The following is a 25866-nucleotide window of genomic DNA, read 5'->3' as shown; positions in this document are numbered from 1 at the left end:
TTACCTGCTTCTCTCCAAGTGGGTTCAATCTCCAAGGTACTCTTTCTTCTTTGATGTCTGCTTATGATCCCCATGATTGCAATTGAGTTTTATTTCACATGTTCCTATGGAATAGCAGGTGGAACTGCTGCTGAGGTCTTTGAGATGTTCCTCGGATTTTTATAGCTCCATATGTGTTACCCTGCAACTTTCGTTGACTTTGCTGTCTTCATTCACTGCTGTGTGTACAACGTGTCTCAACAGATGCCAGTCCGTCCTGTGACCATCAGTGTTCCTGGTGAAGAAGCAGTTGGACAGGAAAGGAAGGGTAAAACTGGTGTTTGGTGCTAGAAGAGGAGAATATTGGCAAAAGAATAAAGGCTCCCCTTGGATATGTTATCAGAGCCATTTATTTCCTTAGTGATTCTCCTGATCATCTATTTAATGAGGCATCATAAACAGATGTGTTCATTAGGGCTTCTCAACCTTCAAAGTTCAGAGTACATTTATAAATCATTCAGCTAAATCAAGTGGATTCATAAAAGATCCTTGTAAAGAAGTACTGTGATTAAAATTAGACTATTAGACACACACTGCCACTTTCCATTTGTCCTTCCAATCCAAGAATGCAAGAATATTGTTGATTGTTATTGATTTCGTCACTTGAAGATCCCAGTCAGTTTGGATTGGTAACATTATTACAAAGAAGGCATGGCAGTGCCTCAACTTTTAGAAGTTTGCAAAAATTTGGCATATTATCTAAAACTTTGACAAATTTCTATAGATGCATGATGGGAATTATACTGACTAGTTGCATCACAGCTTCATACTGAAACACTAATGCTCTTGAATGGCAAAGCTTACAGGAAGTAATATATACGGCCCAAGTCCATTATGGGTAAAGCCCTGTCCACCACCACGAGCTCATCTACAAGGTGTACTGTTGAAGGAAAGCAGGATCCACTATGAAGGACCCCCATCATCCAGTCCTGCTCTCTTCTCAGTGCTGCTATCATGAAAGAGCATCAGGATCTACACCATCAGTTTCAGGAACAGCTATTACCCCTCAACTATCAGGCTCTTGAAACAGAGGGATTAACCCAACTTCAGGCACCCCATCACTGAACTACTCCCACAACCTATGGACTTACTTTCAAGGACTCTTCAACATCTATTCTTGATGTTTATTGATTATTATTATTATTTTGTTTTTTTTAAATTCTTCTATTTGCACAGTTTGTCATCTTTTGCACATTAGCCATTAGTCCATTATTGTTGTGTAAATTTTTTCATTGATTCTATTATGTTTCTTTATATTTACTGTAAATGCCAGCAAAAAAAAGAATCTCAAGGTAGTATAGAGCTTTGACCAGCGGCCAATCAGGACATCGGAAGTTTGGAAAGCAAGCTGTGGTCCACTGTCTGAGGATAAAAGGCAGGAGCGGTTTGTGGCAGCATTATACAGCTTTGACCAATGGCTAATTGGCATTTGGGATTGATTAGTAAGAGCAAATTACACTAATGTGGGGGCGAGCACAGCGACCATTGCTGCAGCAGTAATCATCTGAATAGACAGAGTGGTGATCTTAAGGCTTCAGCTCTTCGATTCTTCAGCAAAGAGAAGCTTCGCTCAGAGAACACACAGGAAAGAAAACCTCAAGCTTCTAACAAAAGGCATAAAGAAGTTGGAGCTGGAATTAGATGAACTCCAGATCATTCGGGAGGCAGAAGAGGTGATAAATAGGTCATATAGAAAGGTAGTTACACCCAAGGTGCAGGACACAGGAAACTAGGTGACAATCAGGAAAGGAAAAGGGGATAACGAGCCAGTACAGAGTACCCCTGTGGCCATCCCCCTCATCAACAGGTATATCACTTTGGATACTGTCGGGGGTGTGACCTAACAGAGGAAAGTCACAGTGGTCGGGTTTCTGGCACTGAGTCTGGCTTGTGACTCAGAAGAGAAAGGGGAAGAAGAGGCAAGTTGTGGTGATAGATTTCTTAGTTAGGGAAATGGACAGGAGGTTCTGTGGGCGAAAACAAGATTCTATGTTGCCTCCAGGATACAATGGTCTGTGGTATCTCAGATCAGGTCCTCGGCATTCTTAATTGGAAGGATGATCATCCAGGAGTTGTGCTCCATGTAGGTACCAATGACATGGATAGGATGAGGGACTAGGTTCTGCATAGGGAGTTCAGAGAGTTAGGTGCTAAGTTAAAGGGCAGGACCTCCAGGGTTGTGATCTCAGGAATGCTACCCTTACCACATGCTAGCTAGGCTACGACTAGGAAGATTATAGAGTTTAATACAGAGCGAAGGAGTTGGTTTAGGAGGTAAGATAAGACTTTTGGTTCATGGGGGCCTCTTCCAGGGAACATGGAACCTGCACAGAAGGGACGATTTGCACGTAAACTGGAAGGGGACTAATATCCTAGCAGGAAGGTTTAAACTAGAGTTGCAGGGGGATGGGAACCAGAATGCCAGAACAGGTAGTGGAGAGGTTGTGGAGACAAATGTTGGTAAGACCTCAGACAAAGCTAGAAATCAAAAGGCAGAGCATGGTGCAACAAAATCGAAAAGGGTGATACAGAACTGAGGTGTTGTATCTGAATGTGAGCAGTGTATGGAATAAAGTGGGTGAACTTGCAGCACAGTTGCAAAATGACAGATATGATGTTGTCGGCATCGCTGAATCATGGCTGAAAGATTATAACTGGGAGCTCAATGTCCAAAGATACACATTGTATTGAAAGAATAAGTAGGAAGGCAGAGGTGATGTGTTGCTCTGTTGGTAAGAAATGAAATCAAATCATTAGAAAGGGATGACATAGGGTCAGAAGATGTTAAATCATTGTGAATTGAGCTAAGGAACTGTAAAGGTAAAAAGACCCTGATGGGAGTTGTTTACAGACCCCCAAACAGTAGTAAAGATGTTGCCTGCAACTTAAAATGGGAGACAGAGAATGCATGCTAAAAGATACAATAGTCATGGGGGACTTCAGTATGCAGGTAGATTGAGAAAATCAGGTTGGTGCTGGATTACAGGAGGGGAAATTTGTAGAGTGCCTACGAGATGGCATATTAGAGCAGCTCATAGTTGGGCCCACTCGAGGATCAGCTATTCTGGATTAGGTGTCGTGCAATAGAAAACATAGAAAATAGGTGCAGGAGTAGGCCATTCGGCCCTTCGAGCCTGCACCACCATTTATTATGATCATGGCTTATCATCCAACTCAGATCCCTGCACCAGCCTTCCCCCAATACTCTCTGATCCCCCTAGCCACAAGGGCCATATCTAACTCCCTCTTCAATATAGCCAATGAACTGGCCTCAACTGTTTCCTGTGGCAGAGAATTCCACAGATTCACCACTCTCTGTGTGAAGAAGTTTTTCCTAATCTCAGTCCTAAAAGGCTTTGCCTTTATCCTCAAACTGTGACCCCTCGTTCTGGACTTCCCCGACATCCGGAACAATCTTCCTGCATCTAGCCTGTCCAATCCCTTTAGGATTTTATATGTTTCAATCAGATCCCCCCTCAATCTTCTAAATTCCAACGAGTACAAGCCTAGTTCATTCAGTCTTTCTTCATATGAAAGTCCTGCCATCCCAGGAATCAATCTGGTGAACCTTCCTTGTACTCCCTCTATGGCAAGGATGTCTTTCCTCAGATTAGGGGACCAAAACTGCACACAATACTCCAGGTGTGGTCTCACCAAGGCCTTGTACAACTGCAGTAGTACCTCCCTGCTCCTGTACTCGAATCCTCTTGCTATAAATGCCAGCATACCATTCGCCTTTTTCACTGCCTGCTGTACCTGCATGCCCACTTTCAATGACTGGTGTATAATGACACCCAGGTCGCATTACACCTCCCCTTTTCCTAATCGGCCACCATTCAGATAATAATCTGTTTTCCTATTTTTGCCACTAAAGTGGATAACTTCACATTTATCCACATTAAATTGCATCTGCCATGAATTTGCCCACTCACCTAACCTATCCAAGTCACCCTGCACCCTCTTAGCATCCTCCTCACAGCTAACACTGCCGCCCAGCTTCATGTCATCCGCAAACTTGGAGATGCTGCATTTAATTCCCTCATCCAAGTCATTAATATATATTGTAAACAACTGGGGTCCCAGCACTGAGACTTGCGGTACCCCACTAGTCACTGCCTGCCATTCTGAAAAGATCCCGTTTATTCCCACTCGTTGCTTCCTGTTTGCTAACCAATTTTCTATCCACATCAATACCTTACCCCCAATACCGTGTGCTTTAAGTTTGCACACTAATCTCCTGTGTGGGACCTTGTCAAAAGCCTTTTGAAAATCCAAATATACCACATCCACTGGTTCTCCCCTATCCACTCTACTAGTTACATCCTCAAAAAATTCTATGAGATTCGTCAGACATGATTTTCCTTTCACAAATCCATGCTGACTTTGTCTGATCATTTCACCGCTTTCCAAATGTGCTGTTATCACATCTTTGATAACTGACTCCAGCAGTTTCCCCACCACCGACGTTAGGCTAACCGGTCTATAATTCCCCGGTTTCTCTCTCCCTCCTTTTTTAAAAAAGTGGGGTTACGTTAGCCACCCTCCAATCCTCAGGAAGTAGTCCAGAATCTAAAGAGTTTTGAAAAATTATCACTAATGCATCCACTATTTCTTGGGCTACTTCCTTAAGCACTCTGGGATGCAGACCATCTGGCCCTAGGGATTTATCTGCCTTTAATCCCTCCAATTTACCTAACACCACTTCCCTACTAACATGTATTTTGCTCAGTTCCTCCATCTCACTGGACCCTCTGTCCCCTACTATTTCTGGAAGATTATTTATGTCCTCCTTAGTGAAGACTGAACCAAAGTAATTATTCAATTGGTCTGCCATGTCCTTGCTCCCCATAATCAATTCACCTGTTTGTCTGCAGGGGACCTACATTTGTCTTTACCAGTCTTTTCCTTTTTACATATCTATAAAAGCTTTTACAGTCAGTTTTTATGTTCCCTGCCAGTTTTCTCTCATAATCTTTTCTCCCCTTCCTAATGAAGCCCTTTGTCCTCCTCTGCTGAACTCTGAATTTCTCCCAGTCCTCAGGTGAGCCACTTTTTCTGGCTAATTTGTATGCTTCTTCTTCGAAATTGATACTATCCCTAATTTCTCTTGTCAGCCATGGGTGCACTACCTTCCTTGATTTATTCTTTTGCCAAACTGGGATGAACAATTGTTGTAGTTCATCCATGCAATCTTTAAATGCTTGCCATTGCATATCCACCGTCAATCCTTTAAGTGTCATTTGCCAGTCTATCTTAGCTAATTCACGTCTCATACCTTCAAAGTTACGCCTCTAAGTTCAGAACCTTTGTTTCTGAATTAACTATGTTACTCTCCATCTTAATGAAGAATTCCACCATATTATGGTCACTCTTACCCAAGGGGCCTCTCACGACAAGATTGCTAATTAACCCTTCCTCATTGCTCAAAACCCAGTCCAGAATAGCCTGCTCTCTAGTTGGTTCCTCGACATGTTGGTTCAAAAAACCATCCCGTATACATTCCAAGAAATCCTCTTCCTCAGCACCTTTACCAATTTGGTTCACCCAACCTACATGTAGATTGAAGTCATCCATTATAACTGCTGTTCCTTTATTGCACACATTTCTAATTTCCTGTTTAATACCATCCCCGACCTCACTACTACTGTTAGGTGGCCTGTACACAACTCCCACCAGCGTTTTCTGCCCCTTAGTGTTATGCAGCTCTACCCATATCGATTCCACATCTTCCCAGCTTATGTCCTTCCTTTCTATTGCGTTAATCTCCTCTTTAACCAGCAACGCCACCCCACCTCCTTTTCTTTCATGTCTATCCCTCCTGAATATTGAATATCCCTGAATGTTGAGCTCCCATCCTTGGTCACCCTGGAGCCATGTCTCTGTGATCCCAACTATATCATAATCTTTAATAACAATCTGCACTTTCAATTCATCCACCTTGTTACGAATGCTCCTGGCATTGACACACAAAGCCTTCAGGCGCTCTTTTACAACTCTCTTAGCCCTTATACAATTATGTTGAAAAGTGGCCCTTTTTGATGCTTGCCCTGGATTTGTCGGCCTGCCACTTTTACTTTTCTCCTTACTACTTTTTGCTTCTACCCTCACTTTACACCCCTCTGTCTCTCTGCACTGGTTCCCATCCCCCAGTCGTGAACTAACCTCCTCTCGCCTAGCCTCTTTAATTTGATTCCCACCCCCCAACCATTCTAGTTTAAAGTCACCTCAGAAGCCCTCGCCAATCTCCCTGCCAGGATATTGGTCCCCCAATGAACCAGACTCATGGTAAACTAACCCTTAGGGGAAAGTGATCATAATCTGTTCGAATTCACTCTGAAATTTGAGAAATCAAAGCTAAAGTCAGATATATCAGTATTACATTGGAATCAGAATCACGTTTATTATCACCGGCATGTGTTGTGAAAATTGTTAACTTAGCAGCTGCAGTTCAATGCAACACGTAATATAGAAGAAAAAAACTAAAATAGTAAACAAGTAAATCAATTACAGTATATGTATATTGAATAGATTAAAAACCATGCAAAACCAGAGCTATGTTAATAAAGATAAGGTAGTGTTCATAGGTTCAGTGTCCATTTAGGAATTGGATGGCAGAGGGGAAGAAGCTGTTCCTGATGGTAACAGTGAGAAAAGGGCATGGCCTGGGTGCCGGAGGTCCTTAATAATGGACGCTGCCTTCTATCGGCGTTCAGAGAGGCGGGACTGCGCAGGCGTGTGACATCGGGCAGTGAAGCGCAGAAGATTTAAAAGGACCGATATCCTGCTTCGTGTTTAATTCGGAGATGGAAGTCTGAGAATCAGAGCAGGAGTGTGCAGGAAGCCATTTTTGAATTTTTTGGTTTTTCTCCCCCATCAGCGTTCAGAGACACGGGACTACGCAGGCGTATGACGTCGGGCAGTAAAGCGCAGAAGAATTAAAAGGAACAGAGCCTTATACAGCGGGCAGCGTAGTTTGTGAGTTCTGGAATGAGCCGGGAGCAGAGTGAAGGCTTAAGGGCTTCGGCTCAGCGGGCTTATGTGGAAACGGGCGAGGCGAGGAAGGTTTGGTATTCATTTTTTGTTGTTATTTGAGGAGAGGTGCAGTATGAATGTGAGGGCAGTTTGTTGTACTCAGTGCCGGATGTGGGAAGTCGTGGAGTCTCCCAGTCTCCCGGATGTCCACATCTGCGCCAAGTGCATCGAGATGCAGCTCCTAAGGGGCCGCTTTAGGGAACTGGAGCTGCAGCTCGACGACCTTCGTCTGGTCAGGGAGAGTGAGGAGTTGATAGAGAGGAGTTACAGGCAGGTGGTCACGCCGGGGCCACGGGAGGCAGAAAAGTGGGTCACGGTTAGGAGGGGGAAGAGGAAGTGTCAGGTAATAGAGAGTACCCCGGTGGCTGTGCCCCTTGACAATAGGTACTCCTGTTTGAGTACTGTTGGCGGGGACAGCTTACCTGGGGGAAGCGACAGTGGCCGTGCCTCTGGCACAGAGTCCGGCCCTGTAGCTCAGAAGGGTAGGGCAAGGAAGAGGAGGGCAGTTGTGATAGGGGACTCGATAGTAAGGGGGTCAGATAGGCGATTCTGTGGACGCAGTCCAGAGACCTGGAAGGTAGTTTGCCTCCCTGGTGCCAGGGTCCGGGATATTTCAGATCGCGTCCAAGATATCCTGAAGTTGGAGGGTGAGGAGCCAGAGGTCGTGGTACATATAGGTACCAATGACATAGGTAGGAAAAGGGAAGAGGTCCTGAAAGGAGAATATAGGGAGTTAGGAAGGGGGTTGAGAAAAAGGACTGCAAAGGTAGTAATTTTGGGATTACTGCCTGTGCTACGCAACGGTGAGAGTAGGAATGCAATGAGGTGGAGGATAAATGCGTGGCTAAGGGATTGGAGCAGGAGGCAGGGATTCAAGTTTTTGGATCATTGGGACCTCTTTTGGCGCAGGCGTGACCTGTACAAAAAGGACGGGTTACACTTGAATCCTAGGGGGACCAATATCCTGGCAGGAAGATTAGCGAGGGCTCCTGTGGTGACTTCAAACTAGAATGGTTGGGGGGTGGGAATCAAATTAAAGAGATGAGGAGAGAGGAGATTAGTTCACAACAGGGGGATGGGAACAAGTGCAGAGAGGCAGAGGGGTGTAAAATGAGGGTAGAAGCAAAAAGTAGTAAGGTGAAAAGTAAAAGTGGCAGGCCAGCAAATCCAGGGCAAAAACCAAAAAGGGCCACTTTTCAATATAATCGTATAAGGGCTAGGAGTGTTGTAAAAGCGAGCCTGAAGGCTTTGTGTGTCAATTGAAGGAGCATTCGTAACAAGGTGGATGAATTAAAAGTGCAGATTGTTATTAATGAATATAATATAGTTGGGATCACAGAGACATGGCTCCAGGGTGACCAAGGATGGGAGCTCAACATTCAGGGATATTCAATATTCAGGAGGGATAGACATGAAAGAAAAGGAGGTGGGGTAGCATTGCTGGTTAGGGAGGAGATTAACACAATAGAAAGGAAGGACATTAGCTGGGAGGATGTGGAATCGATATGGGTAGAGCTGCATAACACTAAGGGGCAGAAGACGCTGGTGGGAGTTGTGTACAGGCTACCTAACAGTAGTAGTGAGGTTGGGGATGGCATTAAACAGGAAATTAGAAATGTGTGCAATAGAGGAACAGCAGTTATAATGGGTGACTTCAATCTACATATAGATTGGGTGAACCAAATTGGTAAAGGTGATGAGGAAGAGAATTTCTTGGAATGCATGCAGGATGGTTTTTTTGAACCAACATGTCGAGGAACCAACTAGAGAGCAGGCCATTCTAGACTGGGTATTGAGCAATGAGGAAGGGTTAATTAGCAATCTTGTCGTGAGAGGCCCCTTGGGTAAGAGTGACCATAATATAGTGGACTTCTTCATTAAGATGGAGAGTGACATAGTTAATTCAGAAACAAAGGTTCTGAACTTAAAGAAGGGTAACTTTGAAGGTATGAGACGTGAAGATAGACTGGCAAATGATACTTAAAGGGTTGACGGTGGATATGCAATGGCAAGCATTTAAAAATCGCATGGATGAACTACAACAATTGTTTATCCTAGTTTGGCAAAAGAATAAATCAGGGAAGGTAGTGCACCCGTGGCTGACAAGGGAAATTAGGGATAGTATCAATTCCAAAGAAGAAACATACAAATTAGCCAGAAAAAGCGGCTCACCTGAGGACTGGGAGAAATTTAGAGTCCAGCAGAGGAGGACAAAGGGCTTAATTAGGAAAGGGAAAAAAGATTATGAGCAAAAACTGGCAGGGAACATAAAAACTGACTGTAAAAGCTTTTACAGATGTGAAAAGAAAAAGATTGGTTAAGACAAATATAGGTCCCTTACAGACAAATAGGTGAATTGATTACGGGGAACAAGGACATGACAGACCAATTGAATAACTACTTTGGTTCTGTCTTCACTAAGGAGGACATAAATAATCTTCTGGAAATAGTAGGGGACAGAGGGTCCAGTGAGATAGAGGAACTGAGGGAAATACGTGTTAGTAGGGAAGTGGTGTTAGGTAAATTGAAGGGATTAAAGGCAGATAAATCCCCAGGGCCAGATGGTTTGCATCCCAGAGTGCTTAAGGAAGTAGCCCAAGAAATAATAGATGCATTAGGGATAATTCTTCAAAACTCTTTAGATTCTAGACTACTTCCTGAGGATTGGAGGGTGGCTAATGTAACCCCGCTTTTTAAAAAAGGAGGGAGAGAGAAACCAGGGAATTATAGACTGGATAGCCTAACATCGGTGGTGGGGAAACTGCTAGAGTCAGTTATCAAAGATATGATAACAGCACATTTGGAAAGCGGTGAAATCATCGGACAAAGTCAGCATGGATTTGTGAAAGGAATGTCATGTCTGACGAATCTCAGAACTTTTTGAGGATGTAACTAGTAGAGTGGATAGGGGAGAACCAGTGGATGTGGTATATTTGGATTTTCAAATGGCTTTTGACAAGTTCCCAATCAGGAGATTAGTGTGCAAACTTAAAGCACACAGTATTGGGGGTATGCTATTGACATGGATAGAGAATTGGTTGGCAGACGGGAAGCAAAGAGTGGGAATAAATGGGACCTTTTCAGAAAGGCAGGCAGTGACGAGTGGGGTAATGCAAGGCTCAGTGCTGGGACCCCAGTTGTTTACAATATATATTAATGACTTGGATGAGAGAATTAAATGCAGCATCTCCAAGTTTGCGGATGACACGAAGCTGGGCGGCAGTGTTAGCTGTGAGGATGATGCTAAGAGGATGCAGGGTGACTTGGATAGGTTGGGTGAGTGGGCAAATTCATGGCAGATGCAATTTAATGTGGATAAATGTGAATTTATCCACTTTGGTGGCAAAAATAGGAAAACAGATTATTATCTGAATGGTGGCCAATTAGGAAAAGGGGAGGTGCATCGAGACCTGCGTGTCATTATACACCAGTCATTGAAAGTGGGCATGCAGGTACAGCAGGCGGTGAAAAAGGCGAATGGTATACTGGCATTCATAACAAGAGGATTCGAGTACAGGAGCAGGGAGGTACTACTGCAGTTGTACAAGGCCTTGGTGAGACCACACCTGGAGTATTGTGTGCAGTTTTGGTCCCCTAATCTGAGGAAAGACATTCTTGCCATAGAGGGAGTACAAAGAAGGTTCACCAGATTGATTCCTGGGATGGCAGGACTTCATTATGATGAAAGACTGGATCGACTAGGCTTATACTCATTGGAATTTAGAAGATTGACGGGGGATCTGATTGAAATGTATAAAATCCTAAAGGGATTAGACAGGCTAGATGCAGGAAGATTGTTCCCGATGTTGGGGAAGTCCGGAATGAGGGGTCACAGTCTGAGGATAAAGGGGAAGCCTTTTAGGACAGAGGAAAAACTTCTTCACACAGAGAGTGGTGAATCTGTGGAATTCTCTGCCACAGGAAACAGTTGAGGCCAGTTCATTGGTTATATTTAAGAGGGAGTTAGATATGGCCCTTGTGGCTACAGGGATCAGGGGATATGGAGGGAAGGCAGGTACAGGGTTCTGAGTTGGATGATCAGCCATGATCATACCTTATGGCGGTGCAGGCTCGAAGGGCCGAATGGCCTACTCCTGCACCTATTTTCTGTTTCTATGTTCCTATGTCTCTGAGACACCGCTCCTTGAAGATGTCCTGGGTACTTTGTAGGCTAGTACCCAAGATGGAGCCAAGTAAATTTATGACCCTCTGCAGCTTCTTTTGGTCCTGTGCAGTAGCCCTCCCATACCAGACAGTGATGTAGACTGTCAGAATGTTCTCTACGGTACACCTATAGCAGTTTTTGAGTGTCTTTGTTGACATAGCAAATCTTTTCGAACTCCAAACAAAGCATAGTCACTGTCTTATCTTCTTTATAGCTGCATGAATATGTTGGGACCAGGTTAAGTCCATAAGACCATAAGACAAAGGAGCAGAAATCGGCCATTCGGCCCATCGAGTCTGCTCCGCCATTTTACCATGAGCTGATCCATTCTCCCATTTAGTCCCACTCCCCCGCCTTCTCACCATAACCTTTGATGCCCTGGCTACTCAGATACCTATCAATCTCTGCCTTAAATACACCCAATGACTTGGCCTTCATTGCCGCCCATGTCAACAAATTCCATAGATTCACCACCCTCTGGTTAAAAAAATTTCTTTGCATTTCTGTTCTGAATGGGCGCCCTTCAATCCTTAAGTCATGCCCTCTCGTACTAGACCCCCATCATGGGAAACAACTTTGCCACATCCACTCTGTCCATGCCTTTCAACATTTGAAATGTTTCTATGAGGTCTCCCCTCATTCTTCTAAACTCCAAGGAATACAGTCCAAGAGTGGACAAACATTCCTCATATGATAACCCTCTCATTCCCAGAATCATTCTACTGAATCTTCTCTGTACCTTCTCCAATGTCAGCACATCCTTTCTTAAATGAGGAGACCAAAACTGCCCACAGTACTCTAAGTGAGGTCTCAACAGTGCCTTATAGAGTCTCCATCACATCCCTGCCCCTATACTCTATTCCTCCAGAAATGAATGCCAACATTGTATTTGCTTTCTTCACCACGGACTCAACCTAGAGGTGAAACTTAAGGGTATCCTGTACGAGGACTCCCAAGTCCCATTGCATCTCAGAACTTTGAATTCTCTCCTCATTTAAATAATAGTCTTCCTGTTTTTTTTCTGCCAAAGTGCATAACCATACACTTTCCAACATTGTATATCATCTGCCACTTCTCTGCCCATTCTTCCAATCTATCCAAGTCTCTCTGCTGACCCTGTTTCCTCAGCACTATCGGCCCCTCCACCTATCTTTGTATCGTCAGCAAACTTAGCCACAAAGCCATCTATTCCATAATCCAAATTGTTGATGTACAAGGTAAAAAGAAGTGGCCCCAACACGGACCCCTGTGGAACACCACTGGTAACCGGCAGCTAACCAGAATAGGATCCCTTTATTCCCACTGTTTCCTGCCAATCAGACAACACTATCCACGCATGTAACTTTCCTGTAATTCCATGGGCTCTTATCTTGTTAAGTAGCCTCATGTGCGGCACCTTGTCAAAGGCCTTCTGAAAATCCAAATATACAACATCCACTGCATCTCCCTTGTCTAGCCCACTTGTAATTTCCTCAAAAAATTGTAATAGGTTTGTCAGGCAGGATTTTCCTTTAAGGAATCCATGCTGAGTTCTGCTATCTTGTCATATGCCTCCAGGTACTCTGTAACCTCATCCTTGACAATCGACTCCAACAACTTCCCAACCACCGATGTCAAGCTAACAGGTCTATAATTTCCTTTTTGCTTCCTTGCCCCCTTCTTAAATAGCGGAGTGACATTTGCAAACTTCCCGTCCTCCGGAACCATGCCAGAATCTATTGACTTTTGAAAGATCATCGCTAATGCCTCCGCAATCTCCATAGCTACTTCCTTCAGAACATGAGGGTACATTCCATCTTGTCCGGGAGATTTATCTGCCTTTAGACTATTCAGCTTCCTGAGTACTTTCTCTGTCGTAATTGTGACTGCACACATTTCTCTTTCCTGCCACCCTTGAGTGTCTGGTATACTGCTGTCTTCCTCAGTGAAGACTGATGCAAAATACTCGTTCAGTTCCTCTGCCATCTCCTTATCTCCCATTACAATTTCTCCAGCATCATTTTCTATCAGTCCTATATCTACTCTCACCTGTCTTTTACTCTTTATATCCTTGAAAAAGCTTTTAGTATCCTCCTTGATATTATTTGCTAGCTTCCTTTCATAGTTAATCTTTTCCCTCTTAATGACCTTCTTAGTTTCCTTTTGTAAGGTTTTAAAACTTCCCAATCCTCTGTCTTCCCACTAATTTTTGCTTCCTTGTGTGCCATCTCCTTTGCTTTAACTTTGGCTTTGACTTCTCTTGTCAGCCACGGTTGCATCCTTTTCCCATTCGAAAATTTCTTCGTTTTTGGAATATACCTGTCTTGCACCTTCCTCATTTCTCGCATAAACTCCAGCCACTGCTGCTGTGCTGTCTTTCCCGCCAGTGTCTCTTTCCAGTCAACTTTGGCCAGTTCCTCTCTCATGCCACTGTAATTTCCTTTACTCCACTGAAACACCGACACATCAGATTTCGGCTTCTCTTTTTCAAATTTCACAGTGAACTCAATCATGTTATGATCACCAGCTCCTAAGGGTTCCTTCACCTCAATCTCTCCAATCACCTCCGGTTCATTACACAATACCCAATCCAGTACAGCCGATCCCCTAGTGGGCTCAACAACAAGCTGTTCTAAAAAGCCATCTCGCAGACGTTCTACAAATTCTCTCTCTTGAGATCCAGTGCCAACCTGATTTTCCGAATCCACTCGCATGTTAAAATCCCCCACAATTATCATAACACTGCCCTTCTGACAAGCCTTTTCTATTTCCAGTTGTAATTTGTAGTCCACATCCCTGCAGCTGTTTGTGATACCCAGGAACTTGAAGCTGCTCACTCTCTCCACTTCTGAGCCCTCTATGAAGATTGGTATGTGTTTCTTTATCTTACCTTTCCTGAAGTCCACAATCAGCTCTTTCATCTTACTGACATTGAGTGCCAGGTTGTTGCTGCGACAGCACTCCACTAGTCAGTATGTCTCACTCCTGTACACCCTCTTGTCTCCATCTGGGATTCTACCAATAATGGTTGTATCATCAGCAAATTTATAGATGGTATTTGAGTTATGCCTAGCCACACAGTCATGAGTATAGAGAGAGTAGAGCAGTGCGCTAAGCACACACTCCTGAGGTACACCAGTGTTGATCATTGGTGAGGAGGAGATATTATCACCAATCCACACAGATTGTGGTCTTCCAGTTAGGAAATCGAGGTTCCAATTGCAGAGGGAGGTACAGAGGCCCAGGTTCTGTAACTTATCAATCAGGATTGTGGGAATGATGGTGTTAAGTACTGAGTTATAGTTGATAAAGAGCATCCTGACATAGGTGTTTGTGTTGTCCAGGTGGTCCAAGGCCACATGAAGAGTCATTGAGATTGTGTCTGCCATTGACCTGTTGATGCAACAGGCAAATTGCAATGGGTCTAGGTCCTTTCTGAGGCAGGAATTCAGCCTAGTCATGACCAACCTCTCAAAGTATTTCATCACTGTAGATGTGAGTACTACTGGGTGCTACATTAAGGCAGCTCACATTATTCTTCTTCTTAGGCACTGGTATAATTGTTGCCTTTTTGAAGCAAGTGGGAACTTCCACCCGTAGCAGTGAGAGTTTCAAAATGTCCTGGAAAATGCCTGCCAGATGGTTGGCATAAGTTTTCAGAGCCTTACCAGGTACTCCATTGGGGCCTTCTGCCTTGCGAGGGTTCACCGTCTTTAAAGACAGCCTTATGTTGGCCTTTGAGACAGAGATCACAAAGTCATCAGGTGCAGCAGGGATTTTCAGAGTTGTAGTTGAGTTCTCTCTTTCAAAGTGGTCATAGAAGGCATTGAGTTCATCTGGTCGTGAAGCATCATGACCATTCATGCTATTGGATTTTGTTCTGTAGGAAGTAATGTCTTGCAAACCCTGTCAGAGTTGTCATACATTATATGCTGTTCGAAATTATCTCTTCGCCCTTGAAATAGCCTTCCGCAAGTCATACCAGTTATTTGGTGCAGACGTGGGTCGCCAGACTTGAATGCCACAGATCTAACCTGCAACAGATGATATACCTCCTAGTTCATCTATGGATTTCGGTTTGGGAATGTACAACAAGTCCTTATAGGTACACACTCAACCACACAGGTTTTAATAAAATCGCTAACAACTGCAGCATATTCATCCAGGTTCAAAGATGAATCTCTGAATATGGTCCAGACCACCGAATCAAAGCAGTCCTGTAAGTGCTCTTGTGCTTCCTTTGTACAAACCTTCTCAGTCCACACTACTGGTCCTGCGGTTTTCAGTCTCTGCCTATACTCGGAGTAGAGGTACAGTCAGGTGATCAGACTTCCCAAAGTGAGGGCATGGAATAGCACAGTAGGCATTATTGATGGTGTTGTAACAGTGGTCCAGTGTGTTGTCTCCTCTGGATTGCAAGTGATCTGTTGATAGTAATTGTTTAGTGAATTTTTTTTAGACTGACCTGGTTAAAATCCCTTAAAATAATGGCGAGTGTGTTAGGGTGTGCTGTTTCGTGTATGTTAGACACATAAAAAAAACCTACAGCACAATACAGACCCTTCGGCCCACAAAGCTGTGCCAAACATGTCCTTACCTTAGAAATTACCTAGGGTTACCCATAGTCCTCTATATTTGGAAGCTCCATGTACGTGTCCAGGAGTCTATTAAAAGACCCTATTGTATCCACCTCCACCACCATCACCGGCAGCCTATTCCATGCACTCACCACTCTCTGTGGAAAAAAAAACTTACCCCGGACATCTTCTCTGTACCCACTTCCAAGCACCTTAAAACTGTGCCCTCTCATGCTAGCCATCTCAGTCCTGGGAAAAAAAAACCTCTGACTATCCACACAATCAATGCCTCTCACCATGTTTACACCTCTATCAGGTCACCTCTCATCCTCCGTCGCTCCAAGGAGAAAAGGCCGTTTTCACTCAACTGATTCTCATAAGGCATGCTCCCCAATCCAGGCAACATCGTTGAAAATCTCCTCTGCACCCTTTCTATGGTTTCCACATCCTTCCGGTAGTGAGATGACTAAAACTGAGCACAGTACTCGAACTGGGGTCTGTCCAGGGTCCTATATAGCTGCAACGTTACCTCTCAGCTCCTAAACTCAAACCCACGGTTGATGAAGGCCTTCTTAACCATAGAGTCAACCTGCCCAGCAGCTTTGAGTGTCTTTTGGACTTGGATCGCAAGATCCCTCTGATTCTCCACATTGCCAAGAATCCTACCATTAATACTATATACTGCCATCATATTTGAACAGCATATCAGGGTTGAACTCCATCTGCCACTTCTCAGCCCAGTTTTGCATCCTATCAATGTCCCACTGTAACCTCTGACAGCCCTCCACACTATCTACAACACCTCCAACCTTTGTGTCATCAGCAAACTTACTAACCCATCCCTCCACTTCCTCATCCAGGTCATATATAAAAATCACGGAGTAAGGGTCCCAGAACAGATCCCTGAGGCACTCCACTGGTGCCCGACCTCCATGCAGAATATGACCTGTCTACAACTACTCTTTGCCTTCTGTGGGCAAGCCAGTTCTGGATCCACAAAGCAATGTCCCTTTGGATCTTATGCCTCCTTACTTTTTTTAATAAGCCTTGTATGGGGTACCTTGTCAAATGATCCCATTGCTCAGATCATCTAAAGTCTGATTGACATTGTCCTGAGGTAGAATGTATACCATACCAAAATGATCCCAGAAATCTTCCATGGTAGGTAAAAAGGACACCACTTAACTGCTAGATATTCCAGGCCTGGTGAGCAGAATTGGGACAGCGCTGATATATTTGTGCACCAAGAGGAGCTGATCATGAGATATACTCTTCCATCTGTACTTTAAAGTGACCCTATAGATCTATCCAGGCAATGTATTGTAAACCGGTCGATTTGAATCGCTGCATCCAGTACAGAAGGGGTTAACCAAGATTCCATGAAACAAAGTACACATGTGGTCCTAATGTCCCTCTGATTCAGCACCCTAGCTCTGAGATCATTGATTTTATTCACCAGTGCCTGCACACTTGCCAGCAAGATGGATGGTATTAGGAGTTTAAAACAGTTTCCTTAAACACACTTATATCCCTGACCTGCAGCCACATTTCCTGCATGGGAGCCTGCGAGGAGTACGTCCACAATTGACATTGTTTGCATTCATTTTAAGCAGTGATACTTCACTTAATTGCAGTAAGACATCTTTGTTAACTGTACTGACTTGGAAGTAGATGTGTTTTTAGCTGTATCAGGCTGAAACAAGAATACTTATTCATATCCATTGAGAGTTCTGCTGCCACATGAGTTGCTACTTGAGGCACCAGTGAAATAAAGGGAGTTACAGAGAGGAGTTCGCCAGAATTGATTGGAAAAGAACACTGGCAGGGCTGATGGCAGAGCAGCAATGGCTGCATTTTCTGGAAGCAATTCAGAAAGCACAGGATATATGTAGATCCCAAAGAGGAAATATACTTAAAGGAAAGATCACACAACCATAGCTATCAAGAGCAGTCAAAGCCAACATAAAAGCCAAAGAAAATGCACACAATATTGCAAAAATTATTAGGAAGTTAAAGGATTGGAAAACTTTTCAAAACCAGCAGAAGGCAATTAAAAAAGTCATTGATAAGGTAATGAAGGAATACAAAAGTAAGTTAGACAATAATATTAAAGAGGATACCAATAGTTTCTTCAGATACATAAAGTGTAAAGGAGAGGTGAGAGTGGATATCAGAATGCTGGAAAAGATGCTGGAGAGGTAGTAATGGGGTCAATGAAATGGCAGAACTGAATATATACTTTCTATCAGTCTTCACTGTGGAATACAATAGCTGTATGGTGGAAGTTCCAGCTGTCTGTGAGCATGAAGTGTGTGAAGTTACTATAACTAGACAGAAGGTTCTTGGGAAACTGAAAGGTCTGAAGGTAGATAAATCACCTGGACCAGATGGTCTACACCCCAAAGTTCTGAAAGCGGTTGCTGAAGACATTGTGGAGGCATTGGTAATGTTCTTTCACGAATCACTAGATTTGGAATGTTTTGGAAGACTGGAAGTTGGAAATGTCACTCCACTCTTCAAGAAGGGAGAGAAGCAGGAGAAAGAAACTATAAGCCAGTTATTCTAACCTCAGTGGTTAGGAAGATGTTGGGGTCAATTATTAAGGATCAGGTCTCAAGGTACTTGGAGGTGCCGTAGTCAGCATGCTTTTTTCCAAGGGAAAAATCTTGCTAAACAAATCTGTTGGAATTCTTTGAAGAATAAGAAGTAGGATAGTAGTAAGTGCTTTGAGAGGCTGGTCAAGGATTACATCTGCAGCATGTTACCACCCACACTGGACTGCCTACAATTTGCCTACAGACACAATTGATCGACAGATGACAATAGCCACAGCTCTACACACCAGCCGTTCACACCTGGAGAAGGATGCTTATGTGAGAATGTTTTTCTTGGACTACAGTTCAGCATTCATCATCATAATTCCGTCCAGGCTTGACAAGAAGCTCAGAGACCTCGGCCTTCACCCTGCCTTGTGCAGCTGGATTCTGGACTTCCCTGTCAGATCGCTGAGAGGTGGTAAGAGTCGGCTCCCTCACCTCTGCCCCTCTGATCCGCAACACAGGATCCCCTCAGGGCTGTATCCTAAGCCTCCTCCTTTACTCTCTGCATACCCATGACTGTCACCACCCACAGCTCCAATCTGCTAACTGAGTTTGCTGATGATACTAGAGTCATTGGCCTTATCTTAAATAATAAAGAGGCAGCCTACAGAAAAGAATTCATCACCCTGACAAAGTGGTGTCAAGAAAACAACCTCTCTCTCAATGTCGCAAAAACAAAGGAGCTGGTTGTGGACTACAGGAGGAATGGAGACAGGCCCTATTGACATCAATTGATCTGAGGTTGAGAGGGTGAACAGCTTTAAATTCCCCAGCATACACATCACTGAGGATCTCACGTGGTCTGTACACACTGGCTGTATGGTGGAAGCAGCACAATAGTGCCTCTTTCACCTCATTCAGTTAATAAGTTTGGCATGAGTCCCCAAATCCTAAGGACTTTCCACAGGGGCACATTTGAGAGCATCCTGACTGGCTGTAGCACTACCTGGTATGGGAACTGTAATTCACTCAGTCGCAGGACTCTGCAGAGAGTGACTCAGACAGGCCAGTGCATCTGTAGATGTGAACTTCCCACTATTCAGGACATTTACAGAGACAGGTGTGTAAACAGGGCCTAAAGGATCATTGGGGACACGAGTCACCCAACCACAAACTATACCAGCTGCTACCATCCAGGAAACAGTACCACAGCATTAAGGTCAGGACCAACAGGTTTTGGAACAACTTCTTCCACTAGGCCATCAGACTGATTAATTCACACTTGTACAATTGTATTTCTATGCTATATTGACTGTCCTGTTGTATATAATACTTATTACAAATTAAAATATATTGCACATTCAGATGGAGATGTAACAAAGATTTTTATTCCTCATGTATGTGAAGGAAGTAAGAAATAAAGTCAATTCAATTCAACTCAAAGGAGAATCTGTTGATGTTGTGTACTTGGATTTTCTGATGACATTTGACAAGGTGCAACACATGAAGTTGCTCAGCAAGCTATGAGCCCAGGTGGATTGGCAGGAGGCAAAGAATGGGAATGAAGGGAGCCCTTTCTGGTCAGTTGCTGGTGACCAGTGGTGTTTCACAGGGGTCTGTGTTGGGACTGATTCTTTTTTATATTATATGTCAACGATTTGGATGTTTGTTGCCAAGCTTGCAGACAATATGAAGATAGATGGTGGGGCAGGTAGATTTGTGGCAGTAGGGAGGCTGCAGAAGGACCTGGACAGATTAGGAGAATGGACAAAGAAATGGCAGATGGAATACAACGTCAGAAAGTGTATGGTCATGCACTTTGGTGGAAGAAATGAAAGGGTTGACTATTTTCTAAGTGGAGAGGTAATACAAGAAACTGAGGTGAAAAGTGACTTTTTAGTCCTTGTGCAGGATTCCCTGAAGGTTAATTTGCAGGTTGAGGAAATGTAATGTTATCATTCATTTCAAGAGGACGAGAAGATAAAAGTAAAAATGCAATGTTGAGACCTTATAAAGTACTGGTGAGGCCTCACTTGGAATATTGTGAGCAGGTTTGGTCTCCTTATCTTTGACAGGATGTGCTAGAGAGGGTTCAAAGGCGGTTCATGACAGTAATTCCAGTATTGAATGCTAATCATATGAGGAGTGTTTTATGGCTCTGGGCATGTACTCACTTGAATTCAGAAGAATGAGGGATGACCTCATTAAAAACTAATGAATGGTGAAAGACCTTGATAGAGTGGAGGTAGAGAGAATGATGGGAGATTCTAAGAGCAGAAGACAACAGCAATATAGGGGCATCCTTTTAGTGGAGGTGAGGAGGAATTTCTTTAGGTAGGGAGTGGTGAATCTGTGGAATTCTTTTCCCACAGACAGTTGTGGAGGCCAAGTCTTTATATATATTTAAGGTAGAGGTTGATTGTGTATTGACTGGTCAGGCCATGAAGAGATATGGGGTGGAGGCGGGAGATTGGCGCTGAGGGGAAAATTGGATCAGCCATGATGAAATAGCATAGCAGACATGATGGGCCAAATGGCCCATTTCTGCTCCTATATCTTATGGATTTCTGATCATATATACAGTGGCATGCAAAAGTTTGGGCATCCTTGTTCAAAATTTATGTTACTGTGAATAGTTGAGTAGAAGATGAAATGATCTCCAAAAGTCATAAAATTAAAGATGAAACATTTTTCAACATTTTAAGATTAATGTATGATTTTTGTTTTGTACAATTTTAGAGTGGAAAAAAAGGAAAGGAGCACCATGCAAAAGTTTGGGCACCCCAAGAGATTTGAGCTCTCAGATAACTTTTACCAAGGTCTCAGACCTTAATTAGCTTGTTAGGGCTATGGCTTGTTCACAGTCATTGTTAGGAAAGGACAGGTGATGGAAATTTCAAAGCTTTATAAATACCCTGACTCCTCAAACCTTGTCCCAACAATCAGCAGCCATGGGCTCCTCTAAGCAGCTGCCTAGCACTCTGAAAATTAAAATAAATGATGCCCACAAAGCATGAGAAGGCTATAAGATAGCAAAGCATTTTCAGGTAGCCATTTCCTCAGTTTATAATGTAATTAAGAAATGGCAGTTAACAGGAACGGTGGAGGTCAAGTTGAGGTCTGGAAGATCAAGAAAACTTCGCAGGAGAACTGCTCATAGGATTGCTAGAAAGGCAAAGCAAACCCCCTGTTTGACTGCAAAAGACATTCAGGAGGATTTAGCAGATTCTGGAGTGGTGGTGCACTGTTCTACTGTGCAGCAACATCTACACAAATATGACCTTCATGGAAAAGTCATCAGAAGAAAACCTTTCCTGGGTCCTCACCACAAAATGCAGCCTCAGAAGTTCAAAAGTTTGCATAGAAACATCTAAACAAGCCTGACGCATTTTGGAAACAAGTCCTGTGGAATGAAGAAGTTAAAATAGAATTTCTTGGCCGCAATGAGCAAAGGTAATTTTGGAGAAAAAGGGGTGCAGAATGTTATGGAAAGAACACCTCTCCAGCTGTTAAGCACTGGAGTGGATCGACCATGCTTTAGGCCTGTGTTGCAGCCAGTGGCATGGGGAACATTTCACTGGTAGAGAAGAATGAATTCAATTAAATACCAGCAAATTCTGGAAGCAAACATCACACCGTCTGTAAAAAAGCTGAAGATGAAAAGAGGATGGCTTCTACAACAGGATAATGATCAACACACCTCAAAATCCACAATGGACTACCTCAAGAGGAGCAAGCTGAAGGTTTTGCCATGGCCCTCAGTCCCCTGACCTAAACATCATCAAAAACCTGTGGATAGACCTCAAAAGAGCAGTACATGCAAGACGGCCCAAGAATCTTACAGAACTAAAAGTCTTTTGCAAGGAAGAATGGGCGAAAAATCCCCCAAACAAGAATTGAAAGTGTCACGCAGGTGAGAAACTGCTAGAAAGTTCAGCAGTCTAATGAACAAGGAGGCAATTAAAAGAGAGAGAATACAGCACAAGCTGAGACACGAGCTGGGAAGTCACCATGGTAACAGCTCAGAGCTGTTGAGTTAATGGACACTGAAATTTTGGATGGATTCTTAAAAGTTGATCCTTCAGTCTGATAACGGCAGAGGAGACACGACACGAGAGAACTGCGGAAGCTACCCGAGAAACCACTGGTGGAGTTTAAGACCACCACAAGGGTGGAGGCGATGGACTGATTAATTTCGACCCGTGATTACCAGTGTGGGTAAGAGCTTGCCTGTCGGGGTCGGCTGTTGGTGAACCCGTGCCGTGAGTTAGTAGACCATTCCCTAGAAGGGACTCTGTCCATCTGTGTCTGTGTGGGAGTCACACCAAGTGACTCTGAAGACTTCGGAAGCAAGAACAACTAAAGCTGCCAACTTGAACATCAACTCAATTAACTCTCTCTCTGTCAATTCAACTCGACGCAACTGGACAACTATTTTTGTATACACACACATTTACGGAATATGTGTGTGTATATAAAATACTTTATAACCTGTATTGTATTATTCAGTTTAATGATATTAATTCATAGTAGTAATAAATATAGTCTTAATTTATAGTAAACCAGACTCCAGGTGTATTCTATTTCTGCTGGTCCTTTTCAACCCGTCACGGGGTTCGTGACAAAAGACTCTTAGCTGGCTACAGAAAGTGTTTACAAGCTGTGATATTTGCCAAAGGGAGTGTTACTTAGTACTGACCATGCAGGGTGCCCAAACCTTTGCTTCAGGCCCTTTTCCTTTTCTGTTCTTTTGAAACTGTAAAAGATGGAAATAAAAAAGTAATCTTGCTTAAAATATTAAAGAAATGTGTCACCTTTAACTTTATGCCTTTTGAAAATCAGGTCATCTTTTACTTGCTTAGCTATTCACAGTAACAAAAATTTTGACCAGGGTGCCCAAACTTTTTGCATGCCACTGTAGTCTTATATCCCTCCACAACCTGGATCAATACATTGATATCGTGTGGAGGCTTGTGTGCTTCAAGGACTCCATCAAGCAATACCAGCTCAGGGCCACCCATGTTGGAATGGCTGTGAAAGATGCCAAATGAAGATCTATCCAACCCTGTCTCCCAAATGGACAGACTTGTGTCTGCCCCTCCCAGGCCATATGAAATAACAAAGGAGACAAATGTACTTTGATAATAAATTTACTTTGAATTGATGATGCTCACACCATTACATGTTCTCTTTCCAATAAAATGTTACATATCCCTGTTGAGGAGTCACTTAGATTAATACTTAAAATGGAAAGGAAATTTTAAATCATGCAGATATCATAAAGCAAGAAAACACACTGCCCCATGTGTCTAATTATGTGGATTCCTTGTCATAGTTATAGATGTGAACATTTCCTTCAGAAACAATGAGTGAATCTCGTGTTATTCTCAAGGAGAGCCCTAATAATGGGTCAGCATCAATGGAAGGCCATGAAATTCAGGCAATTTCTTAGAACACTGTAAACCCACTGCGAGTATTTTAGATCCGGTAATTTCATTGAGATGGGATCGTTTAATTAATTGTTTAACCAGAGGATTCTTTGGGATAGAATCATCATAGTGTGATCCAATTTAATATTCAGTTTTTAAAGTAATTTATTTAATATTGAAATTAGAATCATAAATTTAAATGAAGCCAATCACATGGGCATTGGGAGATAATCAGCTAAAATGGATTTGGAAATCTGATTAAAGATGAAAATTGTGGTTAATTGGTAGACATTGAAAGAAACTTTCAATAAGGGTTTCGGCCTGAAGTGCTGACTGTACTTTTTTTTCCCATAGATGTTGCCTGGCCTCCTGAGTTCCTCCAGCATTTTGTGTGTGTTGCTCGGATTTCCAGCATTTGCAGATTTTCTCTTATTTGTAAAACACATCCTGTTTAGGGATAAAAATTCCATAAGAAAAATAATGTCTCCATGGATATCATGACAGATTAATGTTTGCATCTAGTTAGGCCCTTTAACCCCTTCTCAAGTTCTGCTTTACCTATGACAAGTGTAGTGGGAGAATTTTAGAAATCAATAAAGGAGAAAAATTGATAAAGGGAGAGAACACAATATGAGAGCTTATAAGGTCTTCTACAAGTGTGTAAGCAGAAAGTGCATAACAAAACAGAACAATAGTCCTCCAGGATCTGAGACATGGAAATTAATCATGGGATAAGAAAATGGCAGAGAGGTGTAAGAGTAACTTCTCTATACTATTTGTTTTACATTTTAGTATTTTCCATTATGAAGATAGAGACAGAGAAATTACTAGTTTAATTAATTTGAATAACATCTGAAAATGGTGTGGGTCTGATTGCTTATCATCTGGGGTTCTAGATGAGGTGGTAGAAGAGATGGTTGTTCGTATGCTCATGACTTTCTAAAATTCCAGTGAAACTCTCAAATGAAAATTATAAATAAATATTCATTATTCAAGGAAGGAAAGCAAAATCAAGAAATTGTGGGCCAGATTGTCTAACATAATCAAGAAAATGCTGGACTCCATCATTAAATAAGGACTCTAGGTGAAAAATAGACATGAACAGTTGAAGTTCAAGTTCATTGTCATCTGACTGTACCTATACTGTATACTACCAAATGAAACAATGTTCCTCCGGACCATGGTGCAGTCACAATAGATATATCTTCACACCCTGCACAAAAAGCAAATACTATCACAAATAAGATAATAAAATATAATTCAAATGCATGTGAAGTACACAGCACAGGTAAACAGTAAACAACGAACAGCTCACTATGCTAGTGAGGAGACTTTGGTGGGATAGAGTATTCATGAGTTTCACAGCCTGAGAGAAGCTCTTCTTGTCCTGATGCTCCTGTACCTCCTTCCTGATGGTAGTGGGTCAAAGAAATTGTTGGATGTGTGGTATAGATCCTCTACAGTGCTTTGGGGCCCTTCGTATACAACCTCAGTAATCCTCTTGAAGTTTTACTATCCTCTGTAAATTCTAAGTAAACTTTGATAATAAATTTATTTTGAAATTTGAATTGTAGGGTCTTGCAGTCCAATGCCTTGCATCTTCTGTACCACACAATGATGCAGCCAGACAGGACACACTCTAAAAACTTGTAGAATGGGGGTAGGGAGTCTTGCATGCCTCAATCGCATCAGAAAGTACGTACAGACAAGGTGAACATTGTTTTTGAAAAGGGAAAACATGTTCAACAAATGTATTGAATTTCTTTGAGAATGTAACAACACGGCGGATAAAGGGGAACCAATGATAAGGTGCATATGAAAGGTTTTGCAGAAGATAATGGCTCATGATATTAAGCTTAACATATTAGGTTAAATAGAGAATTGGTAAACAAACAGAAAACAAAGATTAGGAATAAGTGGGTCATTTTCAGCTTGGCTAGCTATAGCTAGCAGAATGTCTCAATGATCAGTGATAAGCTTTAACTATCTACAAGCTTATCAACCAATGTTGGTTTAGTGAGCAACCATGAAACAGAAAATTAACATGCAAATATAGCAAGTAATCAGAAAGGCAAATAGACAGTGGATCTTTATTTTAAAGATTT

Source organism: Mobula hypostoma, chromosome 1, assembly GCF_963921235.1.
Source record: "Mobula hypostoma chromosome 1, sMobHyp1.1, whole genome shotgun sequence".
NCBI lineage: Eukaryota > Metazoa > Chordata > Chondrichthyes > Myliobatiformes > Myliobatidae > Mobula > Mobula hypostoma.
The sequence above is the reverse complement of the archived record's forward strand: the minus strand, read 5'-3'. Positions refer to the sequence as shown.